The sequence below is a fragment of the Mixophyes fleayi genome, chromosome 4 (assembly GCF_038048845.1).
Source record: "Mixophyes fleayi isolate aMixFle1 chromosome 4, aMixFle1.hap1, whole genome shotgun sequence".
Taxonomy (NCBI): Eukaryota; Metazoa; Chordata; class Amphibia; order Anura; family Limnodynastidae; genus Mixophyes; species Mixophyes fleayi.
The window spans coordinates 241,164,159-241,171,333 of record NC_134405.1 but is presented as its reverse complement, the minus strand read 5'-3'; positions in this window follow the sequence as shown (position 1 = coordinate 241,171,333).

The window sequence follows — 7,175 nt, the reverse complement described above, 5'->3', positions numbered from 1 at the left end:
GCTCATATTCTGCTCAGGTTTTCCACTGCAGCTCTATTAAACAGTAAAGTGGGAATGAGCAATTCCCAATTCTTCTATCAGAAAACTTAAAACCGTATAGATATGCTGTAGGGAACTCACTTAAATTAATCTGAAACAGGCCAAAAAGGTGAAAGTGGACGTGGCAGGTTATAAAGTTACTGTGATATCACAGGTAATGGTAATATAGAGCACCTGCTTTACCTTGGAGGCTGGCTGGGCAACGTCACTAGTTTGGATTTGTGCTTGCAAGATAGAGAAGACTCAACCCCCTTAAAAAATGGTTGCTAAGATATCAGACCCGATGAACTGTAAAAAGCTTATCTCCTGTTTCAGATGCATTGTCTCTTTAAAAACACCTTCCAATACATATGTCCATCAAACTCCTCAAAACCCTCACAAATCTTTTTAAAAATTTATAATGGCAGGCAATAAGTTGAATCAGGATGCAAATTATGTTCAGACACCATATAAATGGGGGACTGAAAGCTCCCAACTTGTTAAAATACTACCAGGCAACATATATGGAAAAATGCATCCTATGGGACTAGCCCCCTCACCAGAGCAGATGGACAACTTTAGAGGCAGAATTATTAAATTTGTACTCTCCATAATCCTTAATGTGGATAAAACCAGAAAACTGATCTAACGCAGCAAACTTAATTCCTGCTGTAAAAATTTACACTCAATATGAGACTGTTGCGTTTGCACATATCAAATGAGGTCTTACTACACCCTCTTACTCCCTTTTTGGAACAAGCATGTATTGTCACCATGACAGGCACACATTTTAACAACTGGGCAGGATACAACATACTTTTCCCCCTAGGCATTGCTCCTCTGCAATTTTTTTCCAGAGCTTCATTCCATATTTTCCTTCCCTATAGATTCCCCAGTTGTACCTTACTCTCCATTTCCAAACCTTTATTTGTACATATAACTGTCTAAACCAGTGGTTCCCAAACTTTTCCAGTTCGCGGCACCCTTAGAGTCTCCATAATTTTTTCAAGGCACCCCTCCAAAATAATTACAAAGCAGTCCCATTTTTTAAGTATTTAAATCAAAATAACTTAAAAAGTATTTAGGTCAGGACAGAAATACTTAGCAAGTATTTGCATAAATAATATACATAGATCCAAGGGAAAAAATATTTTTGTATATTTTTTTTCAATTATATTTCTGTAAAAGAATAATTTACAGCTAATATTAAGAGGAATAAGATCAAACAAAATAAAACAACATATACGAAAATCATCACACTGTGCACCTTCATCCACACACACTGTGACCCTCTTCATCCACTCAGTCTGCCCCCTCCTTCATTCTTCTGCCCCTCTGTTTCTTTTCACCTTGCCTTCTGTTCCTTTACTTACCATACTTGGCCTTCTTTCTTCTATCTTCTCTTCTATCTTCTTACCAGTGCGGCAGCGCCCGGGACCCAGCATCCTCCTCTCTCCTGCCGCTTCTCACTTGAATTTGTCGGGCGTGATGATGTCATGTCCAACATTCAGTGAGACGCGAGGAGGGGAGAAGGATGCTGGGTCCCCAGCGCCGCCAGATTGGTAAGTTGTCTTTTGTTTTTTTTGGCTCCTAGCCCCGGCACCCCAGTAACAGCGCCGCTGCACTCCTGGGAGCAGCGCAGCGGCGCACACTTTGGGAACTGCTGGTCTAAACTGATGTTATTACCAAAAAAACAAATAAAATATAAAGGGTAAAATAGACAATTTCTTGGATTTACTTAAGGGCCTGTCACAATAGAAGCAATATTTTTGTGGGTTCAAACAATATACCAGGCGTTGGTAAATGCAGCTGGAAGATGAACCCTATCAACCTGTTTGAATAGCTCTCTTTCTACTGCATTAGCAGGCCCCAGCTGCCCTGTAGAATGGTTTGGATCCTGTATGCTAGGGGCTTACCTAACTATTGTCTTTTTGGTCATTTGGGTATAGGCTCCAATATCATGCTGCAGGCTGTGTACCAGAACTCAGCAAATACAGTACCTCCAATAGTGTCCGACTCACCGCTTCTCCGTGAGTGCTGATCTGGAAGAGACGTCACCAATTCGGGTCACGCTACTTGAGGACACGGTGGCTAGGTAAGCCCACATACATAACAAAACAAAGACATTGAAAAGCACCTCACTACACACACAAAAACACAACAAAGAAATGAACGAAGGAGCAGTCACATTATATATCTTTCAGGAGTGTAAACTTTTTCCCGTCACTCAGCTGACAGCTAACCTATTCATGGAGTCTGAGAAGGAAAGACAAATTACAATTAAACATACAAAACCAAACTTCATACATTCAATGGAGGTAATTTATGAGACTCAAAACCAGCTATGTTCTCATTACGATTATGAAGAAAGATGCCAGTGTATGCAGAGCAGCACAAGTTAGCACAGTCTGAGGGGAGGAGTTAGGTGGAATGTGGATGTTGCTTCTCAAGTATGGAGTAGGCAGCGTGTCTACTTTGAAGGAACAGTGCAAAAATATATATAAAACAGTAAAACATATATATAATATGAAATCCAACACATAAAAACATACATCCATAGATGCAAAGATCGGTAGATTGAAACACGTTGGCTGGGAATTCATTCTCGCTTGAGAGAAGCTTTTCCTCCAGGTTCTGTGTTAGTGGAGTGCCATTTCTCTATTGTGATCATACAGACGCTTGTATCATCTAGTGCGGGGTAAGAGGCCACCCATAGCGGGATGTGCTGAGATTTTTCTTTATGAATGTATGCTTTTATATGTTGGATTTTATATTATATATAGTTTTTATGTTTTCTGCTGCAATAAAAACCTTTGAATATAAAAGGTAAAGCAGTATCAGCACTTTTTTCTTCTTACACATATGGATAATGATTTGAGATCGGTACATACGCTCTGGAAATAAGAGGATCTGCATAAGTGAAGGAATAAAGAAAAAGGAATAAAGAAAAATGAATAAGATTACACTACATGCCAATAATTATCTAGGTTCTTGTAAGTGCATACCCATAAGGGGGGAGATTTCTTGGGACGCGGTGGTGTTGCATGCTAAATCCACAAGGAAAATAAAATATATAGTTTTTAACAGGATTATACTATGGTTGTCCTCCTCTTTTATAGTTTACATAAACCATTGTGAGGATATACAAGGCATTTCATGACAAGAGTCCGTTGGTCTGAGCATATGTATACGTTGGAAACACTCGAGTACACATATATGAGATTTTCAATCAATACAGAGGATCAGCTGTGTGGACACTGCTTTATGAACATTTCTCATTGACATTTCCCTTTTATTTGTTCTGGGTACTTGTACCAGTTACTAGTGCCATTCCTATATCTGTTTATTCATTCTGTATTGTTTACCTCATTTGTGAATCAGGGGTGAGATATAGGAGGCAGCTTGTATACTGGGGTTTGCGCTAACATACCACTTACTATTGTTCTGTGTATAATAAAATACAAAGGGTGGATCCCCAATAAAGATGCAGCCTATGAGTAATATTACAGGTTATTTGACAATGCCATACACCAAGTACTTTTTTTTATAGAAAAAGAGAAGAAAAGATCTTCAGTTGGATAAACCGAAATAGCTGTAAAATCGCCCATTGTGTGCTGCTCTGCGTTTAATGGGAAGGGAAAGAGCATTGAGGACACCTAAAAATAGTCATCAACTGATGACTATGATAAAGAAATTAATACTAACATAGTATATAGTTTTTGTTTTGTAAATGTCAGACATACCAATAGAGATCAAGCAGCATTTACAGTCCATCAGACCTTAAGATAAGCAGTCAGTAGTGGTCCATGGAACAGCCACACTCAACTAGCAGCACAAGGTAGATGTAAAACAGCTCAAAAGTTAAGCTTAAAACTACTTAATACACATAAAGAAATGCATTACTGCATAGCTAACAGCAACTGTAAAGAATAAGAATCAGTCTGTGTTCCCTGATGTTGAGATTAGGTTTTCACTCAACCAAGCTGTTTCTTTTAATTAGGAAATAAAAGAGAATGAATACAACTTTGACGACGTTAATGCCGTCTCTGAAACTTGGAATTATAATGCCCATAGCCTGAATAAGAATTATTTGTATATGGAGCAGTCTAGTCAAGTAGCACTCATTTAGGGATAATTACATCATGGAGCGTAGTTTTACTTACCAGCATTATCAATAACCTCTTCATTTCAATAGATTGCCACTTAACCAAGAACATTTAACCCCAAATTGTGAAATTGAATAGACTGACATGGAGATAGCACATTAAAGAGGGAAGCTATTTTATTTGGTCAACAATGGATTCCTGATGTGTGCCAGGATGTTACACTGCAAACCATGACAGGAAGCACAATATTATTATTATCGTAGATACAATATTGAAACAATCATACTACAAACAAAACAATATTTAGCATCATCATTATCATAGAAGGCCATGTAATTGTTACCATATAATCTATTGTTTCCTCTGTCACTGCTTTGTTTTTGATAATTAAAGTTGTTAGAAAAGGTGATGCACTTAGCACAAAGTAGTGGTAAATTCAGTTTTAAAGTAATTACCACAAGATCATCTAAACATATGGCCTGGATCCAGTATACTGTAGAAAACTGGTGGGACATAATGAATGCTTGGAGCCTCCTTTCTATTTAATGAAAGGTGATGCTAATCTCATCTCATCCACTTTTTCAAGTGGGGGCACACATCAGTGTTATCTCAAGGCTCAATTTTGCTAGTACCTGCATTCAGTTACAACCCAACATTTAAAGTATGTTTCCAACCCTGACAAAAAATGTGTTTTACTTATTTTTAAATAAAAACAAAAGACAAATCTAAATCTCCAACAGTTTCCCCTCTGCAGGATGCTGTCTGAGGCGAAGTACTAAACTCATGATAGGAACAACCCACTGCTTTATGTTCACTAGAATTAAGCTCTGAATTGTATAATCCAGACAAACATGCTTACTGTACAGAATAACAATTTCCATACATTTTACTGCTCCCACCTCATCCACCTGTGTCCTTGTCATGTGCAGCAAATCTTTCCACCACTGTTATACATCAGGCCACTTCGTTCCCCACTGTACAGCGCTGCTGACCTTTACGGCGCCATATAAATAAATGAAAACAATGATAACTAGTTGTTCTCAGTTTGACGTTTTACAAAAAAACAGGAGGGAAGTAGGTTCGGAGGACATTTGAGGGAAAAATTACTTCACAGAAAGGATAGTGGGTAAGTGGTAAAGCTCATCAGCTGTGGTAGAGGCTAATACTATAGAGCAATTTAAACATGCTTAGGATAGACATAAGAAATATCCTTACAAAGAATAAAGGATCAAATGGAGTTTGAGATTAACATAGGCTAAAATATAGGCAAACTAGATGGGCCAAGCAGTTCTTATCTGCTGTCAAATTCTATGTAAGGGGGGTATTCAATTAGCACCAAGCTTCCGCCGCATTAACACTATTACCGTTATCACGGTAAGTTTAACCCGGCTTTCAGGGAGCTGCGAGCTGAAAGCCAGCATTAGAACTGCAGTAATAAAGGTAATTACGCACATTACCGTAAAAACAGTAATAACGCGCAGGCCACGTTACTTTTGACGGTAACGCGGCCAATTTTATATGCCCCATAGTTTGTTCCTCAAGCACCGATGCAAATCTTTTATGGGTAAAATGATATTAGACACTTGAGGGCAGATTCAATCCCCTAAATACTGCACGAGTTGCCTCCAGAACGGCCGCGATACACCTTGTGACAGAAGTAACGCTGACTTTTACTCCCGCCCCATAAAAGTGTGAGCAAAACTCAGCGCTACTTTTTATCATAGTATCGGTAAAAAAGCACGTCCGTGATGTTCTTAAGAACATAGCGGACAATTGAATCTGCCCCTTTGGGCTCTATTTACTAAGGGTGTGCACCGGGCCCTTTTAGTGTTTTGGGTTCTGATTAGCTTGAGGTTTTGGGTTCTGATTTGTTTTGCCAAAACACATGACGAAAGGTTTTGGTTCTGATTTATGGTTTTGGGTTCTGATTTATTATTAAAAAAGCATAAAAAGTGCTAAAATCTAGTTTTTTGTTGGTTTTTCACTCCTATGCTATTATTAACCTCAATAACATTCAATAACAATCATTTCCACTCATTTCCAGTGTATTTGGAACACCTCGCACTTCACAATATTGTTTTTAGTCCTAATCGTTGGACCGAGGTAGCTTTCTGGACTGCGTAGTGTAGTGGCTTCAGCATTAAGAGGAAGTGGGTCTTGGTCTTTCCCTACTTTATCCCCCAAATTTTGGTACTCCATTATATGCAGTGTTACAGTACTATTTTTTAAATACTGCAAGAACAGTGAACAATTTTTAATAGAATGCAGTATTAATGTTAATGGACTGCAATAATTTTTTTTAGACTTTTTAGAATATTTTTTTTAAAAGGATTTTTGTCGAATTAAAATTTTTTGGGAAGATTTTTTAATACTTTTAAAATAAAGATGCACTTAGCAAAACAAAGCACAGGACAAAAGCACCGCTGGACTCAGCAAGTACAGAGCACTGGACTGCTGCACCACTGGACTCAGCAAGGACAGAGCACTGGACTGATGCACCACTGAACTCAGCAAGGACACAGCACTGGACTGATGCACCACTGGACTCAGCAAGGACACAGCACTGGACTCGGCAAGGACAGAGCACTGGACTGATGCATCACTGGACTCAGCAAGGACAGAGCACTGGACTGATGCACCACTGGACTCAGCAAGGACAGAGCACTGGACTGATGCACCACTGGACTCAGCAAGGACAGAGCACTGCCAAAAGCACCACTGGACTCAGCAAGGACAGAGCACAGCACAGCACGAGAAATAGCAGGACAGAGGACCACCTAACACACCCTCCCTCTTCCCTGATCAATGCCCGAGTGAAGATGGCGGCGGCAAGCGGGGAATTTAAAGGTTCCGAGTATCGCGAGATCCGACAGCGGAATTATGACTCAGAGCCTCGTTTTAAGTTTCGGAATCGGCGGGAATACCTGGACAGTGCTCGGATCCGCAATGTTCGGGGGGGCTCGGATTCCAGGAATCCGAGTGCGCTCATCCTTACTATTTACGACCTAGGTGCTGTAGCACGGCTGCAATTTAATAATGACCCGCCCCTGA